The sequence below is a fragment of the Salmo salar genome, chromosome ssa08, assembly GCF_905237065.1.
Source record: "Salmo salar chromosome ssa08, Ssal_v3.1, whole genome shotgun sequence".
NCBI lineage: Eukaryota > Metazoa > Chordata > Actinopteri > Salmoniformes > Salmonidae > Salmo > Salmo salar.
The window spans coordinates 7,880,805-7,891,483 of record NC_059449.1 but is presented as its reverse complement, the minus strand read 5'-3'; the positions used below and the strand labels follow the sequence as shown (position 1 = coordinate 7,891,483).

General features: G+C 39.8%; 1 protein-coding gene across 1 annotated transcript in view; it reads right to left on the bottom strand.

Moving 5' to 3' along the window:
- Positions 1 to 10,679, bottom strand: part of LOC106610040 (oocyte zinc finger protein XlCOF7.1-like) — a 268,532-nt gene that overhangs the window by 96,443 nt on the left and 161,410 nt on the right. The gene's annotated exons all lie outside the window — the stretch shown is intronic.

Sequence of the window (10,679 nt, the reverse complement as noted above, 5' to 3'; positions counted from 1 at the left end):
AAATGGTTGTGGTAACCCAGAATAAAACCAGGTGCAATTTCTGGAACTTAGTGCAATTTTCTGAGAAGAAAAACATAGAATATTTTCTGAAGATTTTTTCAAACTTCCATAAATCAGCCAGGCCGGCCCCCATTGACTTGGGCCCGTAGTAGGGTGCTGTCAGGGTGGGTATGGAGGTCCCTATACCCTTTAAAAGTATTTAAAACAGTTATAAAATTTCACCCCTGGTAACCCAAATGCTACGGACACGTCCCCACCAAAAACATAGAATATTTTCTGAAGATTTTTTGAAAAGCTATATAATTCCCTCTTGCTGTATCTCATTGAGTTGGGCCCTTAGGATGGTGCTCTAAGGGTGGGTATGGAGGTCCCTATACCCTCTATAAGTATTTAAAACCGTTTTTCAAAAATGGTTGTGGTAACAAAAAAACATAGTGCAATTTCTGAGAAGAAAAACATAGCCGATTTTCTGAGAAGAAAAACATAGAATATTTTCTGAAGATTTTTTCAAACTTCCATAAATCAGCCAGGCCGGCCCCCATTGACTTGGGCCCGTAGTAGGGTGCTGTCAGGGTGGGTATGGAGGTCCCTATACCCTTTAAAAGTATTTAAAACAGTTATAAAATTTCACCCCTGGTAACCCAAATGCTACGGACACGTCCCCACCAAAACATAGAATATTTTCTGAAGATTTTTTGAAAAGCTATATAATTCCCTCTTGCTGTATCTCATTGAGTTGGGCCCTTAGGATGGTGCTCTAAGGGTGGGTATGGAGGTCCCTATACCCTCTATAAGTATTTAAAACCGTTTTTCAAAAAATGGTTGCTGGTAACCCAAAAAAACATAGTGCAATTTCTGAGAAGAAAAAACATAGCCGATTTTCTGAGAAGAAAAAACATAGAATATTTTCTGAAGATTTTTCAAAACTTCCATAAATCAGCCAGGCTCGGCCCCCATTGACTTGGGCCCGCAGTAGGGTGCTGTCAGGGTGGGTATGGAGGTCCCTATACCCTTTAAAAGTATTTAAAACAGTTATAAAATTTCACCCCTGGTAACCCAAATGCTACGGACACGTCCCCACCAAAACATAGAATATTTTCTGAAGATTTTTGAAAAAGCTATATAATTCCCTCTTGCTGTATCTCATTGAGTTGGGCCCTTAGGATGGTGCTCTAAGGGTGGGTATGGAGGTCCCTATACCCTCTATAAGTATTTAAAACCGTTTTTCAAAAATGGTTGTGGTAACCCAAAAAACATAGTGCAATTTCTGAGAAGAAAAACATAGCGCAATTTTCTGAGAAGAAAAACATAGAATATTTTCTGAAGATTTTTTCAAACTTCCATAAATCAGCCAGGCCTGCCCCCATTGACTTGGGCCCGTAGTAGGGTGCTGTCAGGGTGGGTATGGAGGTCCCTATACCCTTTAAAAGTATTTAAAACAGTTATAAAATTTCACCCCTGGTAACCCAAATGCTACGGACACGTCCCCACCAAAACATAGAATATTTTCTGAAGATTTTTGAAAAAGCTATATAATTCCCTCTTGCTGTATCTCATTGAGTTGGGCCCTTAGGATGGTGCTCTAAGGGTGGGTATGGAGGTCCCTATACCCTCTATAAGTATTTAAAACCGTTTTTTCAAAAATGGTTGTGGTAACCCAAAAAAACATAGTGCAATTTCTGAGAAGAAAAACATAGTCCGATTTTCTGAGAAGAAAAACATAGAATATTTTCTGAAGATTTTTTCAAACTTCCATAAATCAGCCAGGCCGGCCCCCATTGACTTGGGCCCGTAGTAGGGTGCTGTCAGGGTGGGTATGGAGGTCCCTATACCCTTTAAAAGTATTTAAAACAGTTATAAAATTTCACCCCTGGTAACCCAAATGCTACGGACACGTCCCCACCAAAACATAGAATATTTTCTGAAGATTTTTTGAAAAGCTATATAATTCCCTCTTGCTGTATCTCATTGAGTTGGGCCCTTAGGATGGTGCTCTAAGGGTGGGTATGGAGGTCCCTATACCCTCTATAAGTATTTAAAACCGTTTTTCAAAAATGGTTGTGGTAACCCAAAAAAACATAGTGCAATTTCTGAGAAGAAAAACATAGTCCGATTTTCTGAGAAGAAAAACATAGAATATTTTCTGAAGATTTTTTCAAACTTCCATAAATCAGCCAGGCCGGCCCCCATTGACTTGGGCCCGTAGTAGGGTGCTGTCAGGGTGGGTATGGAGGTCCCTATACCCTTTAAAAGTATTTAAAACAGTTATAAAATTTCACCCCTGGTAACCCAAATGCTACGGACACGTCCCCACCAAAACATAGAATATTTTCTGAAGATTTTTTTGAAAAGCTATATAATTCCCTCTTGCTGTATCTCATTGAGTTGGGCCCTTAGGATGGTGCTCTAAGGGTGGGTATGGAGGTCCCTATACCCTCTATAAGTATTTAAAACCGTTTTTCAAAAATGGTTGTGGTAACCCAAAAACATAGTGCAATTTCTGAGAAGAAAAACATAGCCGATTTTCTGAGAAGAAAAACATAGAATATTTTCTGAAGATTTTTTCAAACTTCCATAAATCAGCCAGGCCGGCCCCCATTGACTTGGGCCCGTAGTAGGGTGCTGTCAGGGTGGGTATGGAGGTCCCTATACCCTTTAAAAGTATTTAAAACAGTTATAAAATTTCACCCCTGGTAACCCAAATGCTACGGACACGTCCCCACCAAAACATAGAATATTTTCTGAAGATTTTTTGAAAAGCTATATAATTCCCTCTTGCTGTATCTCATTGAGTTGGGCCCTTAGGATGGTGCTCTAAGGGTGGGTATGGAGGTCCCTATACCCTCTATAAGTATTTAAAACCGTTTTTCAAAAATGGTTGTGGTAACCCAAAAAACATAGTGCAATTTCTGAGAAGAAAAACATAGTCCGATTTTCTGAGAAGAAAAACATAGAATATTTTCTGAAGATTTTTTCAAACTTCCATAAATCAGCCAGGCCGGCCCCCATTGACTTGGGCCCGTAGTAGGGTGCTGTCAGGGTGGGTATGGAGGTCCCTATACCCTTTAAAAGTATTTAAAACAGTTATAAAATTTCACCCCTGGTAACCCAAATGCTACGGACACGTCCCCACCAAAACATAGAATATTTTCTGAAGATTTTTTGAAAAGCTATATAATTCCCTCTTGCTGTATCTCATTGAGTTGGGCCCTTAGGATGGTGCTCTAAGGGTGGGTATGGAGGTCCCTATACCCTCTATAAGTATTTAAAACCGTTTTTCAAAAATGGTTGTGGTAACCCAAAAAACATAGTGCAATTTCTGAGAAGAAAAACATAGCCGATTTTCTGAGAAGAAAAACATAGAATATTTTCTGAAGATTTTTTCAAACTTCCATAAATCAGCCAGGCCGGCCCCCATTGACTTGGGCCCGTAGTAGGGTGCTGTCAGGGTGGGTATGGAGGTCCCTATACCCTTTAAAAGTATTTAAAACAGTTATAAAATTTCACCCCTGGTAACCCAAATGCTACGGACACGTCCCCACCAAAACATAGAATATTTTCTGAAGATTTTTTGAAAAGCTATATAATTCCCTCTTGCTGTATCTCATTGAGTTGGGCCCTTAGGATGGTGCTCTAAGGGTGGGTATGGAGGTCCCTATACCCTCTATAAGTATTTAAAACCGTTTTTTCAAAAATGGTTGTGGTAACCCAAAAAAACATAGTGCAATTTCTGAGAAGAAAAACATAGCCGATTTTCTGAGAAGAAAAACATAGAATATTTTCTGAAGATTTTTTCAAACTTCCATAAATCAGCCAGGCCTGCCCCCATTGACTTGGGCCCGCAGTAGGGTGCTGTCAGGGTGGGTATGGAGGTCCCTATACCCTTTAAAAGTATTTAAAACAGTTATAAAATTTCACCCCTGGTAACCCAAATGCTACGGACACGTCCCCACCAAAAACATAGAATATTTTCTGAAGATTTTTTGAAAAGCTATATAATTCCCTCTTGCTGTATCTCATTGAGTTGGGCCCTTAGGATGGTGCTCTAAGGGTGGGTATGGAGGTCCCTATACCCTCTATAAGTATTTAAAACCGTTTTTCAAAAATGGTTGTGGTAACCCAAAAAAACATAGTGCAATTTCTGAGAAGAAAAAACATAGCCGATTTTCTGACAAGAAAAAACATAGTATATTTTCTGAAGATTTTTTCAAACTTCCATAAATCAGCCAGGCCGGCCCCCATTGACTTGGGCCCGTAGTAGGGTGCTGTCAGGGTGGGTATGGAGGTCCCTATACCCTTTAAAAGTATTTAAAACAGTTATAAAATTTCACCCCTGGTAACCCAAATGCTACGGACACGTCCCCCACCAAAACATAGAATATTTTCTGAAGATTTTTGAAAAAGCTATATAATTCCCTCTTGCTGTATCTCATTGAGTTGGGCCCTTAGGATGGTGCTCTAAGGGTGGGTATGGAGGTCCCTATACCCTCTATAAGTATTTAAAACCGTTTTTCAAAAATGGTTGTGGTAACCCAAAAACATAGTGCAATTTCTGAGAAGAAAAACATAGCCGATTTTCTGAGAAGAAAAACATAGAATATTTTCTGAAGATTTTTTCAAACTTCCATAAATCAGCCAGGCCGGCCCCCATTGACTTGGGCCCGTAGTAGGGTGCTGTCAGGGTGGGTATGGAGGTCCCTATACCCTTTAAAAGTATTTAAAACAGTTATAAAATTTCACCCCTGGTAACCCAAATGCTACGGACACGTCCCCACCAAAACATAGAATATTTTCTGAAGATTTTTTGAAAAGCTATATAATTCCCTCTTGCTGTATCTCATTGAGTTGGGCCCTTAGGATGGTGCTCTAAGGGTGGGTATGGAGGTCCCTATACCCTCTATAAGTATTTAAAACCGTTTTTCAAAAATGGTTGTGGTAACCCAAAAAAACACTAGTGCAATTTCTGAGAAGAAAAACTTAGCCGATTTTCTGAGAAGAAAAACATAGAATATTTTCTGAAGATTTTTTCAAACTTCCATAAATCAGCCAGGCCGGCCCCCATTGACTTGGGCCCGTAGTAGGGTGCTGTCAGGGTGGGTATGGAGGTCCCTATACCCTTTAAAAGTATTTAAAACAGTTATAAAATTTCACCCCTGGTAACCCAAATGCTACGGACACGTCCCCCACCAAAACATAGAATATTTTCTGAAGATTTTTTGAAAAGCTATATAATTCCCTCTTGCTGTATCTCATTGAGTTGGGCCCTTAGGATGGTGCTCTAAGGGTGGGTATGGAGGTCCCTATACCCTCTATAAGTATTTAAAACCGTTTTTCAAAAATGGTTGTGGTAACCCAAAAACATAGTGCAATTTCTGAGAAGAAAAACATAGCCGATTTTCTGAGAAGAAAAACATAGAATATTTTCTGAAGATTTTTTCAAACTTCCATAAATCAGCCAGGCCGGCCCCCATTGACTTGGGCCCGTAGTAGGGTGCTGTCAGGGTGGGTATGGAGGTCCCTATACCCTTTAAAAGTATTTAAAACAGTTATAAAATTTCACCCCTGGTAACCCAAATGCTACGGACACGTCCCCACCAAAAACATAGAATATTTTCTGAAGTATTTTTGAAAAGCTATATAATTCCCTCTTGCTGTATCTCATTGAGTTGGGCCCTTAGGATGGTGCTCTAAGGGTGGGTATGGAGGTCCCTATACCCTCTATAAGTATTTAAAACCGTTTTTCAAAAATGGTTGTGGTAACCCAAAAAACATAGTGCAATTTCTGAGAAGAAAAACATAGCCGATTTTCTGAGAAGAAAAACATAGAATATTTTCTGAAGATTTTTTCAAACTTCCATAAATCAGCCAGGCCGGCCCCCATTGACTTGGGCCCGTAGTAGGGTGCTGTCAGGGTGGGTATGGAGGTCCCTATACCCTTTAAAAGTATTTAAAACAGTTATAAAATTTCACCCCTGGTAACCCAAATGCTACGGACACGTCCCCACCAAAAACATAGAATATTTTCTGAAGATTTTTGAAAAAGCTATATAATTCCCTCTTGCTGTATCTCATTGAGTTGGGCCCTTAGGATGGTGCTCTAAGGGTGGGTATGGAGGTCCCTATACCCTCTATAAGTATTTAAAACCGTTTTTCAAAAAATGGTTGTGGTAACCCAAAATAAACACTAGGTGCAATTTCTGGAAGAAAAACTTAGTCGATTTTCTGACAAGAAAAAACATAGTCTATTTTCTGAAGATTTTTTCAAACTTCCATAAATCAGCCAGGCCGGCCCCCATTGACTTGGGCCCGTAGTAGGGTGCTGTCAGGGTGGGTATGGAGGTCCCTATACCCTTTAAAAGTATTTAAAACAGTTATAAAATTTCACCCCTGGTAACCCAAATGCTACGGACACGTCCCCACCAAAACATAGAATATTTTCTGAAGATTTTTTGAAAAGCTATATAATTCCCTCTTGCTGTATCTCATTGAGTTGGGCCCTTAGGATGGTGCTCTAAGGGTGGGTATGGAGGTCCCTATACCCTCTATAAGTATTTAAAACCGTTTTTCAAAAATGGTTGTGGTAACCCAAAAAACATAGTGCAATTTCTGAGAAGAAAAACATAGCCGATTTTCTGAGAAGAAAAACATAGAATATTTTCTGAAGATTTTTTCAAACTTCCATAAATCAGCCAGGCCGGCCCCCATTGACTTGGGCCCGTAGTAGGGTGCTGTCAGGGTGGGTATGGAGGTCCCTATACCCTTTAAAAGTATTTAAAACAGTTATAAAATTTCACCCCTGGTAACCCAAATGCTACGGACACGTCCCCACCAAAACATAGAATATTTTCTGAAGATTTTTTGAAAAGCTATATAATTCCCTCTTGCTGTATCTCATTGAGTTGGGCCCTTAGGATGGTGCTCTAAGGGTGGGTATGGAGGTCCCTATACCCTCTATAAGTATTTAAAACCGTTTTTCAAAAATGGTTGTGGTAACCCAAAAACATAGTGCAATTTCTGAGAAGAAAAACATAGCCGATTTTCTGAGAAGAAAAACATAGAATATTTTCTGAAGATTTTTTCAAACTTCCATAAATCAGCCAGGCCGGCCCCCATTGACTTGGGCCCGTAGTAGGGTGCTGTCAGGGTGGGTATGGAGGTCCCTATACCCTTTAAAAGTATTTAAAACAGTTATAAAATTTCAACCCTGGTAACCCAAATGCTACGGACACGTCCCCACCAAAACATAGAATATTTTCTGAAGATTTTTTGAAAAGCTATATAATTCCCTCTTGCTGTATCTCATTGAGTTGGGCCCTTAGGATGGTGCTCTAAGGGTGGGTATGGAGGTCCCTATACCCTCTATAAGTATTTAAAACCGTTTTTCAAAAATGGTTGTGGTAACCCAAAAAACATAGTGCAATTTCTGAGAAGAAAAACATAGCCGATTTTCTGAGAAGAAAAACATAGAATATTTTCTGAAGATTTTTTCAAACTTCCATAAATCAGCCAGGCCGGCCCCCATTGACTTGGGCCCGTAGTAGGGTGCTGTCAGGGTGGGTATGGAGGTCCCTATACCCTTTAAAAGTATTTAAAACAGTTATAAAATTTCACCCCTGGTAACCCAAATGCTACGGACACGTCCCCACCAAAACATAGAATATTTTCTGAAGATTTTTTGAAAAGCTATATAATTCCCTCTTGCTGTATCTCATTGAGTTGGGCCCTTAGGATGGTGCTCTAAGGGTGGGTATGGAGGTCCCTATACCCTCTATAAGTATTTAAAACCGTTTTTCAAAAATGGTTGTGGTAACCCAAATAAACATAGTGCAATTTCTGAGAAGAAAAACATAGTCCGATTTTCTGAGAAGAAAAACATAGAATATTTTCTGAAGATTTTTTCAAACTTCCATAAATCAGCCAGGCCTGCCCCCATTGACTTGGGCCCGTAGTAGGGTGCTGTCAGGGTGGGTATGGAGGTCCCTATACCCTTTAAAAGTATTTAAAACAGTTATAAAATTTCACCCCTGGTAACCCAAATGCTACGGACACGTCCCCACCAAAAACATAGAATATTTTCTGAAGATTTTTTGAAAAGCTATATAATTCCCTCTTGCTGTATCTCATTGAGTTGGGCCCTTAGGATGGTGCTCTAAGGGTGGGTATGGAGGTCCCTATACCCTCTATAAGTATTTAAAACCGTTTTTCAAAAATGGTTGTGGTAACCCAAAAACATAGTGCAATTTCTGAGAAGAAAAACATAGCCGATTTTCTGAGAAGAAAAACATAGAATATTTTCTGAAGATTTTTTCAAACTTCCATAAATCAGCCAGGCCGGCCCCCATTGACTTGGGCCCGTAGTAGGGTGCTGTCAGGGTGGGTATGGAGGTCCCTATACCCTTTAAAAGTATTTAAAACAGTTATAAAATTTCACCCCTGGTAACCCAAATGCTACGGACACGTCCCCACCAAAACATAGAATATTTTCTGAAGATTTTTTGAAAAGCTATATAATTCCCTCTTGCTGTATCTCATTGAGTTGGGCCCTTAGGATGGTGCTCTAAGGGTGGGTATGGAGGTCCCTATACCCTCTATAAGTATTTAAAACCGTTTTTCAAAAATGGTTGTGGTAACCCAAAAAACATAGTGCAATTTCTGAGAAGAAAAACATAGTGCAATTTCTGAGAAGAAAAACATAGAATATTTTCTGAAGATTTTTTCAAACTTCCATAAATCAGCCAGGCCGGCCCCCATTGACTTGGGCCCGTAGTAGGGTGCTGTCAGGGTGGGTATGGAGGTCCCTATACCCTTTAAAAGTATTTAAAACAGTTATAAAATTTCACCCCTGGTAACCCAAATGCTACGGACACGTCCCCACCAAAACATAGAATATTTTCTGAAGATTTTTTGAAAAGCTATATAATTCCCTCTTGCTGTATCTCATTGAGTTGGGCCCTTAGGATGGTGCTCTAAGGGTGGGTATGGAGGTCCCTATACCCTCTATAAGTATTTAAAACCGTTTTTCAAAAATGGTTGTGGTAACCCAAAAACATAGTGCAATTTCTGAGAAGAAAAACATAGCCGATTTTCTGAGAAGAAAAACATAGAATATTTTCTGAAGATTTTTTCAAACTTCCATAAATCAGCCAGGCCGGCCCCTCATTGAGTTGGGCCCGTAGTAGGGTGCTGTCAGGGTGGGTATGGAGGTCCCTATACCCTTTAAAAGTATTTAAAACAGTTATAAAATTTCACCCCTGGTAACCCAAATGCTACGGACACGTCCCCACCAAAACATAGAATATTTTCTGAAGATTTTTTGAAAAGCTATATAATTCCCTCTTGCTGTATCTCATTGAGTTGGGCCCTTAGGATGGTGCTCTAAGGGTGGGTATGGAGGTCCCTATACCCTCTATAAGTATTTAAAACCGTTTTTAAAAAATGGTTGTGGTAACCCAAAAACATAGTGCAATTTCTGAGAAGAAAAACATAGCCGATTTTCTGAGAAGAAAAACATAGAATATTTTCTGAAGATTTTTTCAAACTTCCATAAATCAGCCAGGCCGGCCCCCATTGACTTGGGCCCGTAGTAGGGTGCTGTCAGGGTGGGTATGGAGGTCCCTATACCCTTTAAAAGTATTTAAAACAGTTATAAAATTTCACCCCTGGTAACCCAAATGCTACGGACACGTCCCCACCAAAACATAGAATATTTTCTGAAGATTTTTTGAAAAGCTATATAATTCCCTCTTGCTGTATCTCATTGAGTTGGGCCCTTAGGATGGTGCTCTAAGGGTGGGTATGGAGGTCCCTATACCCTCTATAAGTATTTAAAACCGTTTTTCAAAAATGGTTGTGGTAACCCAAAAAACATAGTGCAATTTCTGAGAAGAAAAACATAGCCGATTTTCTGAGAAGAAAAACATAGAATATTTTCTGAAGATTTTTTCAAACTTCCATAAATCAGCCAGGCCGGCCCCCATTGACTTGGGCCCGTAGTAGGGTGCTGTCAGGGTGGGTATGGAGGTCCCTATACCCTTTAAAAGTATTTAAAACAGTTATAAAATTTCACCCCTGGTAACCCAAATGCTACGGACACGTCCCCACCAAAACATAGAATATTTTCTGAAGATTTTTTTAAAAGCTATATAATTCCCTCTTGCTGTATCTCATTGAGTTGGGCCCTTAGGATGGTGCTCTAAGGGTGGGTATGGAGGTCCCTATACCCTCTATAAGTATTTAAAACCGTTTTTCAAAAATGGTTGTGGTAACCCAAAAAAACATAGTGCAATTTCTGAGAAGAAAAAACATAGCCGATTTTCTGAGAAGAAAAACATAGAATATTTTCTGAAGATTTTTTCAAACTTCCATAAATCAGCCAGGCCGGCCCCCATTGACTTGGGCCCGTAGTAGGGTGCTGTCAGGGTGGGTATGGAGGTCCCTATACCCTTTAAAAGTATTTAAAACAGTTATAAAATTTCACCCCTGGTAACCCAAATGCTACGGACACGTCCCCCACCAAAACATAGAATATTTTCTGAAGATTTTTTGAAAAGCTATATAATTCCCTCTTGCTGTATCTCATTGAGTTGGGCCCTTAGGATGGTGCTCTAAGGGTGGGTATGGAGGTCCCTATACCCTCTATAAGTATTTAAAACCGTTTTTCAAAAATGGTTGTGGTAACC